The following is a 14225-nucleotide window of genomic DNA, read 5'->3' on the forward strand; positions in this document are numbered from 1 at the left end:
GCCTTTTCTTCTTTTGTTCCTTAATTACTTGAGAGATATCTTGAGTGATTTCTTGAGTGAAATCACTATACACCTATAGTGTATAGCTCGCCCCTATACACGAAGCCAAGCCAGAGCACAACTAAGTACAGTACAGCCATCTTCTCAGGAAAACTCTTCACAAAGTTCAAGAGGTCAAGACACAAAGACTTTAACAACTAATCCACACCTAATGACCCACCTAAGTGGTACTCAGGATATCACTCAAGAAATCACTCAAGATATCTCTCAAGTAATTAAGGAACAAAAGAAGAAAAGGCACACTAGCCTGGGAACTTCCTCTCTGCCCAGAACATTGGAGGCTATACACCACACCCCCTCTACAGTATTTATAGGAACTCAAACACTGAGATCCTGCTCTGTTCCAGTAACAAGAAGCCGAAAGCACCAGCCTGAAGATGACGAGTGAGACCTCGTCGAAACGTCGCCTAGACACCCCAACTTTTACACGGGAAGACACCCGAGGACACCAAAACCTGCATATATATATATATATATATATAGTTGCATGGTTAGAGGTGAGAAGCATAGGACAGGCTTCTACTATGGATACTCTTCTTTTCAAATAGGAACATTTAGCCCAATACTACTTTAATTACTTAAGTGGCTAAGAAGAAAGGAGCAAACCACCACATTATGCAGCAGATTTTCCTGCTCTTTGTCTATTTGCTTAGCACACTTATATTTGAAAGACATCCATGAAATTCTACCTTTGCCTGAAGTGTGTAGCAAATATAGAACCCTCTTACACTGTCAAGTAAACTCATCTAAGGCATTGTATTGGAGCCGACACATGCTTGTACTGTGAAATCCCAATTTCCTGGCATTCATCCGTGTCTGCACAATATAGCATATGACAATTTCCTCATTTAGTATAATAAAACTATTTTATTCCTCATAGCCTTTTATTTTTTAGGATACAACAATGTTAGCATGGCATATTTTATTGAATAGCACATGCTGGAAAGTCTGCACCCCCAAACAGTTCTTTTGGGTGAGCTATTAGAATACAGCATTCAATTTGTTAATGCTAGATACCTCCAAGGTTGCCCTATGGCCTTAAAATCTACCAATTACCTGAATTCAAGAAACAAGATCAGGTTTCTGGATGGCTTGGCGCAGCTGCTGGTCTAGATTAGAAGCAATAATACATCATATCAATATATTTCTTTATACAAGGACTTATTACTGCTAATCCAGAACAGCAACTGTGCTGCCCAGAACCCTAATACTGTGTGCATAACCTTTTAAAAATGATTTGTCAAGCATTTGCACATATTGCATAATTTAACATAATTTAAACCCCAGGGGGGAGACATTAGGAAATGGTTAAAATAGGGATTAGGAACCTTTCAAAGGGAAGTTTGGGATAGAAAATACAAGAGCATTCTGCAATGTGAAAAAAAAAAAACACTAAACAAAACTTTGTTCAAACCAGGGGTATCTCAGTTCTCGAACGTAATCCATTCCAGAAAACCGTTCGAGTTCTGAAATGTTCGAAAACCGAGGCGCAAAGGGCTGTATGAAAATTCAGTTGAGAAAACTGAAAAACACACAGCACAAGCCGTTTGACTTTGAAACGGCGCATTTGAAAATGGAAGAATTTACTTCTCAGTTTTCAGCATTCTGGTTCCAAAATATTCATCAATGGAGATGTTTGAGAACTGAGGTGCAGAGGGAGAGAGTCGGTTTAATAGATTTATATGTAAATAGTATGTGACCAAAGAAAGAGGTTTTAATTGTTCCATTAAACAGGTGAAAAGTTATTTCATAAGAATCGATACATGAAGTATTAGAGCATTCAGCCTCTACATTCAGATATTTTCTCTTGTTTTTCAGTTTCTCTCTGAAGTATTTTCATGTCTGAAAGTTTGTGATTGCCTAAACTGAAAAGTATGGTAAAAGTTGTTTAGGCTTTTTATTTTTATTTTTTCTGATTGCTGATATAGGATTTCTGGAAGGGATAAAAAGATATGTTGCCAAGCTACCGCACAGAGGATGCAGAGAGAGCATTTTGTGTTATGGAGAGCTTTTGTAAAACACTCTCTCAATTTTTGCCACTGATTCACAGGTGGTGTTAATGGGGGCAGAAGATTTTGGTGATTTTTTGGTGGCTGAATTGGTGCAAAAGTATTAGGGACAGGACTTTAGTGATAGTGGAAATGGCAGTGATTCCCCGGGGGCTGATATTTTCTTCACGGAGGCTCCTGGTGCATGAAGCTATGTCAATAGCTGTCAACTTACAGATTTGAAAATAAGGGACCAGCAGCCCTGAAAATAAGGAATCAGCAGCCAAAATAAGGGACCTGCAGCCTTACCTGTTCCAGGCACTCCAGTCTTCCTGTCCTCCTGCAGCTGGTCAAACTCATGCTGGTAGCTTCGAGAACACTGTCCAATGAACTTTGTAACCAGAGGTTGAACTGAATAGAATCTGAATGACATGCACCACAAGGCCTATGCAGCCTCAACTTAAGATGGCTCCCCGGCCTGGCTTTGCACTGCAAAGTTTGCAGCAGCACATTCAACAAAATGGTGTCCAGCATTCAAAAAACCCCTCAGCTTGCATTTACTAGCCACACACACACACAGCCTCCCCCCCCTCACCACGAGATCGCCAGTCACCCACCATTTTAGTCAACCAGCTCCTTTCTTTCCCCCCATAAGTCAATCGAAGGAGCCTCCAAAACAAATTCAAAAGCTCCCCCTCCCACGAGATCTCCTTTCCTTTCCCCCCACCATGTGCCCCCATTCCAGACAGACCTTTTCGCCGGCAAGGGTGAGTGGGCCGTCGATGATGTATCCATCCGATTCCGATCCGAGCACTCAGCACTCAGCACAGGTATGTTCAACTTCTGAGCCCCTCTGAGCCAAAGGCAGAAAGCCCAGCCAGCAGCCAAACGAAGCCTCAAGGAAAACCACTGTCACCTCTCCGCTGAGAAGCGCTGAGCAAAGGCGAGCCCCCAGGCAACACAGACGATTTGATCAGCACAAGGCATGCAAGCTCCACCCCCCAGTCATTCTTAGACTTCTTATTGGGTGAGCAACACAGCCAAGCAACACAGTTGAAGGCAGCCCTGTTCAGGGAAGTTTTTAATATGTGACATTTTAGTGTATTTTTTATCTCTGTTGGAAGCCGCCCAGAGTGGCTGGGGAAACACAGCCAGATGGGCGGGGTACAAATAATAAATTATTATTATTATTATTATTATTATTATTATTATTATTATTATTATTATAGTTGGAGCCTCCCTCCTCCCTGGCCGGCAGGAAGGGAGGGAGAGGAGCTGTTTCCTTTGAAATTTAGGGGACATCATTTAAGGGACATTTAAGGGACATCCATCAATAAGAGACAGCAGTGGGACATGGCGCTGGAATAAGGGACTGTCCCTCCAAATAAGGGACGCTTGACAGCTATGGCTATGTCATGATATGACATTTATGGAAAGGAGCCTTCTGGCATGATAACAACATAGGGACTACCCTGAACAAAAACTGCTGTTGTTGCCCTTCAGAAAAACACAGTTGTTGGTGGATGGTGAAAGTGAAGGAGGTGAACTTTGCTTGGATAACTTTCAGCCCGGCACTGGTTTGATGCAGTAAACTTTCTCATTGTTCTGTTTTTGAAGGTGACCCTACGATAAATACACATGATAAAATTATTGGATTCAGGCTGATATAATCCAGGGCTCGTGATAGATGGTTTTAGCTCACTTCTCTCAAAGTTTAGCAAAAAGCAATGAAAGGTAGGTTGCAGCTCTCTTTGTAAAGAATTGATTACCGAGGAATAGTCCTCCTTAATTACAAGAAGTTCCTTCATAGTTTACAGTGTTGAGATATGATGTGTCCAAGCCAATGGCATAGCATGGGTGCACAGGGGTGGTTGCTCTGGGTCCAAAATTATCAGAGATGCAAAACCCAGCACCCAGTGCTGCCTCCATACAGCTAAGTGCTTCTGTCACTGGGCTCCATTGAAAAAGGCTTCTCTGTGTGAACCAGAAAGTGACCTCTCCAGACAATGGAATGACTCTTCTTTGCTTATCTCTATGGCTGTGATCTCCTGGGCGATGCGGACACTGTCAGGCAGTTGAATGTACATGCATACGCCTTCCATTTCCCTCCCTTTCCCTGGGTGCTGGCATCCCACACAACGCCACTGATCCAAGCCCTGAAACAAATCTATGTATATGTTGTGCCCTTCAGGGTGGAGGAGGAGTAATGACAAGGTGGGTTTGTTATACTTAAAAAGACAATACAGAGTGTAGGGATCAATGAATCAGTTGACACTCTTCCCAATCTTAAGTTCAATTATCCACATTTCCACATCAGTTTGTGATTTTTTTAAAAATAAAAATAAAAAACACTTCTTATGAAAATTCATCAGTGAATTTCTCCTAATATACACATCTGTATGGACACTGTCCCCTAAAACAATGTGTTTTTTATGTTATTTTCATGAATATATGCATCTAATAAACAGTATTTTCATTGCCTGACTGGCAAACTATTTTGCAAAATTCAGAGAACTGAGAATTTTGAAGGATGGGTTTGTTTTGGTTCACGTATTGTTTCAGAAACTCTTTTTAAATGGTAACTGAAACAATTTTCTACCCATCTAGTCACCTCATACTAGCCACCTCAATATTTGTATCCACATGAAACTAGGTTCCTGTAGGGTCAAAGTAACAAAGCTCAAAGACCAGTGTTCCCAGAGATCTTTTGATGGTAGCAGTTGTGGGGAACCAACACTTTGGCTGGTTTTGTAAGCTAAATTGTGTAACTGGAAGCATAGAAGGATCATGCGTCCTACTCTGCTGGCAGGGAAGGCTAGATAGATTACATTTCAGTCACTTCAAAGTCTACAAACATAGTAGTTCAGACACAAAAACAAAAAGTTATTTCACAGAGCTGTGTCCTTGTTTTTCCCTTGCTTCCTGATAGGAGCACCTGGTGGGATTTATGCACATCAGTCATAGAATGATCAAATGATTGGCACACACATTTTTTATATTATTCAAATGCTATTCCTTGAATAAGTGGCAGGCACATCTGCCTAGGACCCATCTGTCCAATGAATTTAAAAATGAGAAAATATTGATCAATCCTATAACCTGAAAGACAGCTCAATCAGTAGAGCAAGAAACTCTTAATCTCAAGATTAAGCCCAATGTTGGGTGTAAGATTTCTGCATCACAGGGAGTTGGACTAGATGACCATCATGGTCCCTTCCAGCTCTCCAAGTCTGTGATTCTGTGAACCTAAACATTATCAGCAGCCCTTCTTGCGTGTCACTGTTTGTGCAGGGGCAACAGGGATGAATGCTTTAGCTCCAACCCCATTATCATAATGGTCATCCTCCCACTTGTGAAGGTTGCCTGTATGCCGTTGGAACCCCCTCTGTACTCATGGAGGAAACCCATATTTCCTGGAGTTCCAAAATACATGGGGAAGTACAAGAAGTTCCCCAAGGCAGATAATTGCTATCTGCCAGGCTTGAGGACTCCTCTCCCTACCCCCAATGGCACCAAGAAGCAGGGAGGAAACAAGAAAGTTCCTACATATGATTAAGTGTTGGTGTTGACCTTTAAAGCCCTAAACGGCCTTGGCCCAGTATACCTGAAGGAGTGTCTCCACCCCATCGTTCTGCCCGGATGCTGAGGTCCAGCGCAGAGGGCCTTCTGGCGGTTCCCTCGCTGCGAGAAGCAAAGCTACAGGGAACCAGGCAGAGTGCCTTCTTGGTAGTGGTGCCCACCCTGTGGAATGCCCTCCCATCAGATGCCAAAGAGATAAACAACTACCTGACATTTAAAAGACATCTGAAGGCAGCCCTGTTCAGGGAAGTTTTTAATGTGTGACATTTTAATGTATTTTTAATCTTTGTTGGAAGCTGCCCAGAGTGGCTGGGGAAACCCAGCCATATGAGTGGGGTACAAATAATAAATTATTATAATTATCATTATCATGGTGAGAAGCGAAGAATTCAAGTCATTCCTCAATGATGGAGTTGCTTGCACTGAGCTGCTCCCCCTCCCCCTCTAGCAACAACACATGCCATGTACAACTTTCTCTGTGCTCTCTGTTCTTGCACCCGTAACGAACACTGCATTTTGGGAGAAGTGGGGTCGGTTATGCTGCCCAATGATGTGTCAGCTAGTGGCTCTGCCTCCCCTCCTCCTTCTCCTAACACCCCATAACTCTGCTGTTTGCCTGCCTCTGAGCTGTTATTTTCCTCAAATCCCTGCTGTAATTCGAGACTGCCTTCCTCCTCTCTGGAAGCTATGGGAGAAGGGGAAAGAGACCTCCACCATTCCTCCTCCTCTTCATTTCATTCCCTGACACTATCCAAAATTTAGAAGGCAACCAAAATGTCTACATTTTGAGATAGAACTTGCATACTCATCTCCATTGTTCACTCCTTTTGCTTAAGTGTTGAATTCACTACTAAGAGGGCAACACTTTCTCAAGATTGACCACCAAGATTGATTGGATGCAGTGGATCTCTGCCTCAACTGGGCTTGGCTGACATTAAGTCCCCAACTGTGGCTCAGCCTGAGATATGCTGGCAGAACTTGTTTACTACCCAGCTCAGCCGGGGCTCAACCAGGTGAGCCAAAGCTGGCTGAACTGAGGCAATCATAGCTCCTTTAAATGGGGCATTTCAGAAGGATGGTAAAGACTGGACCAGACAGGCAGGAATTGGGTCACACCCTAAAGCCCATTCAGCTCAGTCACATGACCTGGCAACCACACAGATAACACTATCTTAGTTCTGTTTTCCCTATACCAGCACGCTTCCCCTGCCCTGTATAAGGTTTGGATCTTTGATACCTTGTTGTTGTTGTTTAGTCGTTTAGTCGTGTCCGACTCTTTGTGACCCCATAGACCAGAGCATGCCAGGCACTTCTGTCTTCCACTGCCTCCTGCAGTTTGGTCAAACTCATCATGGTAGCTTCAAGAACACTATCCAACCATCTCATCCTCTGTCATCCCCTTCTCCTTGTGCCCTCCATCTTTCCCAACATCAGGGTCTTTTCCAGGGAGTCTTCTCTTCTCATGAGGTGGCCAAAGTATTGGAGTCTCAGCTTCACGATCTGTCCTTCCAGTGAGCACTCAGGGCTGATTTCCGTAAGAATGGAGAGGTTTGATCTTCTTGCAGTCCATGGGACTCTCAAGAGTCTCCTCCAGCACCATAATTCAAAAGCATCAATTCTTCGGCGATCAGCCTTCTTTATGGTCCAGCTCTCACTTCCATACATCACTACTGGGAAAACCATAGCTTTAACTATACAGACCTTTGTTGGCAAGGTGATGTCTCTGCTTTTTAAGATACTGTCTAGGTTTGTCATTGCCTTTCTCCCAAGAAGCAGGCGTCTTTTAATTTCGTGGCTGCTGTCACCATCTGCAGTGATCACGTAGCCCAAGAAAGTAAAATCTCTCACTGCCTCCATTTCTTCCCCTTCTATTTGCCAGGAGGTGATGGGACCAGTGGCCACGATCTTCGTTTTTTTGATGTTGAGCTTCAGACCGTACCTTAATACCTTGATACCTTAATGCTGGCTTAATGTATACTGGCTTGCTTTGTGCCAATTTCTTGCGATAGTATTGTGCTCCCTAATGGTGACACCTGAAGAGGGCAATAGAAATGTTTCTTTCTCACTATGAAGCTGACAAACTCTTAAATAGTTGCATGAATATTTCAGCAAGTATAAAAATAGTCACCTCTTGCAGATTGTCATCCAGAAATGTAGATAATGATAGGATATATCCTTCAGACAAAAAACGGATCCCACATATGATTGTTCCTAAAGGTTCTATACAAAGAGCTTATCAATACTCCTTTGTATTACAAAACAAAACAAATTCCTTCAAGTAGCACCTTAAAGACCAACTAAGTCAGTTCTAAGAACTGACTTAGTTTGTCTTTAAGGTGCTACTGGAAGGAATTTGTTTTGTTTTGACTATGGCAGACCAACACGGCTACCTATCTGTAACTGGAACCTTTGTATTACAGTCTTTCAGAACTTATGGCCCACCAAGCCAAACATAGGAATTATCTTGGCTTGGCAGATACTTGACACTGTCCCTGTGGCTTTTCTTTTTCTTTTTTGCAGTCTCAAGCAGGGCGCAAAACCAGGAGTTATGGAATTACATGGTAGGTTATCTTTTTCTTTTCTTTTTTCTTTTTCTTTTCTTTTTTTTTACAAAAGAGCAATCTATATTTTCATTGAAAATTTACTCATATTTTACAAATAGCAGCAACAAAAGAATCATATGTGTGCATAAAACTCAGCAGGGACAATTCAAATTACACATCAGGGCCACAGAAGGGTAAAAAAAGCTTTACAAGGAAAACATGTGTCCAGAACAATTTAGGGATTTAAGTTAAAGGAACGGGTACCACCTTCCTATGAAGGTATTTGACATTCTGTCTGCATGAAACTATTGTTCACATATGCTTCTTCTGTTACCTTGCCCAGCAACTCAATTTTCTATGATTGTTGATACCTCTGGTTAACAGTGCAATCCAAACTCCAGCTGGGCTTAATGGAGCACCTAAATCTCTGGAGACTGTTATTCAAACAATCCAGGGGAGAAGGTGTGGGGAGGTAAGTCTCTGGAGCTAGCACAACTTTCAAGTTTGATACTGTCAAGCCATCACATTGGGGCCAACTTGGGATCCAGGCTAGTTTAGTCCTTTCTCACTACACCCCAGAACATCCAGTTTCAGAGTGATCAATGAACTGCCACCACCAGGATTCCACCAGAAACACTTCTGCCTAGTGGGTGGAAAAGAGTCCATACTGGTGGAGTGACACTGGCATTACTCTGGTTGGAGAGACACTTCTGACCAAAGAAAATGCCCCCCCCCAAGCTGGGCACAAAATGGGTTTAGATTGCAGCCTTGGTGTAGAAAGCCAGTCTTTATGTATTATTTTCTTTGCATCATTTCCAGGAATGTTCACTAAGGCTAATTCTGGAATCGGTTGCCACAAAAGCTCTACAAAATCTTACTGATATCTCCATGCAGTGGAAAGTGGCTACCCTCTTAACATTAGGAGGAACATCTTTATATACAGTGCTACACTCTTCCCACCTTGGAGCAAATCTATGCTTCCAGGTGTCATAAGAAAGCTGCAGAGATAGTGCAGGATACTGCACACCTCGGAAATGATCTGTTTCAGCTTCTGCCTTCTGGAAGAAGGTACAGGGTTATAAAGACTAGGACTAGCCACCTGAGAAACAGTTTTTATCCAAATGTGATTTTGGTTTTAAACGCAGTGTAAGGTAGTCTCTGTGGGAGTATATTGTATTTAATTATGGGGTATTAGAGTTTTTAGGGGGTTAACCAGGCTGGGATAGCTGAGATAGCTGGCTTGTTGGTTTCTGAATGTCTGATGTAGATTTTTTCAATTTTGTTGTTCTGTATTGGACAATGACAATAAAAATTATCGTATTGTACCTCGGTTTACGAACTTAATCCGTTCCTGAATTCCGTTCTTAAACCGATTCCATTCTTAAAATGAGACGTGCTTTCCCTAATGAGGCCTCCCACTGCTGGTGCTCTTCCACTGTTCAGTTTCTGTTTGTAGACTGAGGTAAAGTTCGCAAACCGCAACACTACTTCCGGTTTTGCGAAGTTTGTAAACCGAATCGTAGGTAAACAGGAATGTTCATAAACCGAGGTACCACTGTATTTGTTGCAGGTTTAGAGGATAGTGTAGATCTGGACTTTGAGAATGTACCAATCCAGACTGCAAGCAGGATGCATATAATACATTTCTTGAAAGACAAAAACTAGAACACCTGGTTGAAGACTATACTAACCCCTTTCCCCTATCAGTTTACTACAACGTGCAGTCATGAATTTGTTTGTTTTAGGGAACACTTCAAAACTTCACATATATCCAATTCTAATCCATTTGGAATCTTGTGTGGGGTATCAATTGCATGAACAAGGACTTCCACAGAAAGGATAGACAAATGACTGCTCAGATGTGTGCAATTGAAGTATCTTGAAAAAGAACAGTTGTTGTTGTAGGAATCATGGTGGCAACATGACCTCCTCCTCAGTTAATTCAGTCAATGTCTACATGGAATCCCAGGTGAGTTGTGAGTTCGCTGGCAGCAACACATGTTCCTCTGACTGATTATGCAAGACCCAATATGCGCCTAAACCAAAGTATACAGCTTCATGATGACAGGAAGAAATCATACTGAATGCATGTACAAGAACTTGGGGCTAGTTTTGGACCTAAAGGAATAAATGAGCAGAACAGACAGAGAACATACAAAGTCATAATGCTTGGGGATGTAAGAATAGAGTGAAACATCAACAGTATTAAAGATGGAAGGATGGTAAATTTTGGTTCTCCCATTTTCTTATTTTTCTAATCCTAAATTCAGTTCTCCACATTTTGCAGCAATCTGCTTTTTAAAAAAATCCCCTCACTAAAATTCCCCAGCATTTTAGTGTAAATTTCTCCTAATAAGCTTGCTTATATTGACTAAGGAACACATTTTTTGCAAGCAATTTTCCCTAATATAATGCATTTTTGCATGTTATTTTCAGGAATATCTTCAGTTTTATGCAGACTTTCCCCATATATATGCTTTTTTGTGAACATGTACTGAATCACAAAAATTGGATAAATGCATATTTTGAAGGATAGCTGTGTTTTGGAAAGTGCAGATTTGATAGATTTTACTTTAAGGGCTGAATCAAATTTATCCTCCATCCCTAAGAGGTACGAAAGAAAAGGACACAATTAAATAATTATCTTCATTATCGTGCCACTCTTAATCTTGCATAGCAAAAGAGCTCAAGAAGACTCTAGATATTATAATTATTTCCTGAAAAATGAGTCACTCATTTATTTATTTTTCCACTTTCTATGCTAGAGTGTGATTCAGGGTATAATTCCACTGTGAGGCAAAACACACATCACACTATGCAGTGCAAAAAGTGCAAGGGAAAGTAATTTGTTTAAATGCTCTGCATTTCAAAAGAAAAATCAATTTCTTTATTAAATTTATTTTTATGTCATCAGCATTTTCTTCCAATTATAAAGTTTCACACAAAGCCACTTCCGGCCTGCCCCAGGAGGTGGGGTTGCGGGCTTCACGCCCACCACATGTGAGCGGGGGCTGGTCCCAGCCCCCGTGAGAGCAGGGGATTCCCGATCGGGTCTGCACCCCCCCAGCCAGCCAATCAGCTGGCTGGCTGGGGGGCATGGCCTGCCCTATTTAGGGCCGGCGCGGAGGGGACTCGCCCTCTTTTCGCCGGCTCGCACCCACGTTTTCCCACCCTCCCTCCCTTTAACTAAGGTCAGGTAGGTCTCGGACTTTGCTATGGACTTCGGTCTGTCGCCGCAAGGGGCATGGTAGGAATTTTTCCCAATTGGCGATTTCTGGCCTTTTGGTTTTTCGCCTACCTCGTAGCAACTCGTCACAACTTCTCGGCATTGGCGGTAGGCATTGGTAAGAAGGGGTTAAGAGGATGTGGGGGGGAGGAACGCCATCACCTCCCCCCAGCGAGCGAAGGGTGGTCCGTTAAAGGACTCCGGGGGGCGTGGCCCTGTCCGAAGCCTATGGAGGTGAGGGCCAAAGGCACGCCCCAGAGCGGTGACCCAGGGGAACTCCTAGTCGACGTGCCTCGGCAGGAGACTCCCCCGATATAAGGTTATCCCTTCCCCGTGTCTCCAGCAAACGGGCTGGAGCCGGATAGTTGTTAGGACCAATGCCTAAGCCAATGCCTCTCATTCCTGAATTCAATAAAGTTGTGGCCTAATTCGCCCAATTAACCTTAAATTATGGTGTCTCGTGTCTTTATTTACCCTGGTGGGGGGCGGGAACTCGCCACGCAAGCTATCATTTTGTGGGGAGGAATGTGGTTCCACCTTTGGCAACAGTAGCTTTATCTCCATGGTATCATTTTCGTTCTTCTGTATTTTTTTGTTCTGAAAATGACTGAACAGTATATTTCATATTGGTATTCTCTTTTTTGGAAATGCAAGGCCCAGTGCTTATCCATGTATGTGCAAATTGCACATGCAACGTTAAAAATGGTTAGGGCTGCAACCTTTGAACATTTCATTTGTTTAATGCTTGGAATTCAGTGTTACAGAATTCTGCTTTAAATCTTGCCAGACACAACAATCTATCTCACCACAAATTATGTTCTGGGGGTTCTCCTGACTCCTCCCAGCTAAATTATCTTTTCTTGCTGGACAGCAACCAGAATAGAACTCAAGGTATAAGAAAACTGCAGAGAAAATAACACAAGAAAACTAGGGAAACCCGCTCACCTACAGGCAATATTTCCCAACCCTTACGGAAGTTCTGGGTCAGAATCATTTACTGCTCTGCATAACTAGGATAGCTTATTTTGTCGGCCACAAACTACAGCAGCAAATTTTTGTAGTTGAAGAAAAATAGACAAAGGCTATTAGACAGGACAGCAATGTCCAAGATTCAACAATTCTCAGTCTTCAAACACAAACACAACCTGAAAGAATATTCAACATAGCATATTGGAAAAAACCAAGGTTATATTTATTTAAATATAACAAATTAGAGTATCGGCAAAATAAGCCAAATCATTAAGTGTAGGCAGGTGTATGAAGGAAACATTTCTCCCCACCATGGGCATGTAAGCCACCACATAGTTGGTCCTCCAGCCAAGAATTGAGAGAGGATTCCCTTTCCTTGCTACCTGAGCTTTGGGTTGTGAACCCAACATGGCTCCAGCTTTCACTAAGGTATGAACATCAGGCCTTAAGTTGTGCCCAAGTACACAACCCCATGGGACTCAGGTAGCACTGTGGTCTAAACCTCAGATCCTAGGGCGTGCTGATCAGAAGGTTGGTGATTTGAATCCCCGCGACAGGAGGAGCTCCTGTTGTTTGGTCCCTGCTCCTGCCAACCTAGCAGTTCAAAAGCATGTCAAAGTGCAAGTGGACAAATAGGTACCACTCTGGCAGGAAGGTAAACAGCATTTCTGTGTGCTGCACTGAATCGCCAGAAGCGGCTTAGTCATGCTGGCCACATGACCCAAAATCTGTCTGCTGACAAACTCTGGCTCCCTCGGCCAATAAAGTGAGATGAGTGCTGCAACCCCAGAGTCATCTGAGACTGGACTTAACGGTCAGAGGTACCTTTACCTTTATCTTTACACAACCCCAAACCCCCAGGCTGTAGTTGGTAAGTCAAGAATGCCTCATAATACAATAGTACAACAGGTGGGCAATGACATGATATCTTCCCTTCCCTGCTTGGATTACTTTCCAAACAGATCAATTGAATCAAATCAATAGAACAGAGCCCTACAGTGTGCAGCGGGTCAAAGAAGGAAATTCCAAGTGTCTATCAGGACTCTCCAAAAATTCCTACTCAGCACCAAAGCCACATTGCAGATGGATGGAAGAAGGACAGTGCAACTTTAGAAGGAAGAGGAGGCAGAGCAGACATAAATATTGTCTAGATTGCCCCTTCCCACTGGGCATTGAACCCATGTGCTGACCCCCCTCCTCCTGGAGAGGCCAACTCAAGTCTCTTCCAAGGCCAATGGGGTTGAGGCAAACCACCCCTGATAAAAGTAGGAGCATCAATATCATCATAAAGATACACTCTATGCTGTACTGTACAGTTTCTGAATTTCAGTATTGTAGAAGCCATATGAGATGGTTAGCCAATTATTGTGCAGTCTATTGGTCAAACACTACAGTAAAGTTCTTAAGTCATTTCATATCTATGTTACAGTAATAGATGACCATTTTAGTGCCTTGCTTTGATTTACCGGTACTTCTTAAAATCCCAACTTCACAAAGCCACGTCTGAAAGAAACACTCTGTAGCCAGCAATATCTGCTCTAGCCATGCCTAATCATTATTTCAATTAAACGGCATGATTTTTAACTCTGTAAAATGGTATCCTTTGAATGGGCTGCTTAAAATAATTCATAAACAGGAAAACTGGAATGTTGTTTGGTAAATTACATAAAATAACATAAGGGCTTCCAACTGCATTGCTTTTAAGATAAAAGAGCAGCATTATTTGATATGCTTTCAAAGGAGGAAAAAACTGCATCTGAACAATTTTTCGTCTCCTTATGACTGTGTTGAGTATGCACCTGTGGTTTTCAAATCTGCTAAGGCATTCATCAGATCATCAACAGTCCTCAGCTCCAACAG

The 14225-nt window shown here is 42.6% G+C and overlaps 1 long non-coding RNA gene across 1 annotated transcript; it reads left to right on the forward strand.

The window, feature by feature from the left end:
• The first annotated feature begins 4136 nt into the window (after positions 1–4136).
• LOC309340415 lies at positions 4137–13940 on the forward strand. Its single transcript, XR_014155986.1, has 3 exons — positions 4137–4262; positions 8148–8188; positions 13328–13940. It is a non-coding gene; the product is annotated as an uncharacterized lncRNA (long non-coding RNA).
• The last annotated feature ends 285 nt before the right edge of the window (positions 13941–14225 follow it).

Source organism: Podarcis erhardii (genome assembly GCF_964252035.2).
Source record: "Podarcis erhardii genome assembly, chromosome: 4".
Taxonomy (NCBI): Eukaryota; Metazoa; Chordata; class Lepidosauria; order Squamata; family Lacertidae; genus Podarcis; species Podarcis erhardii.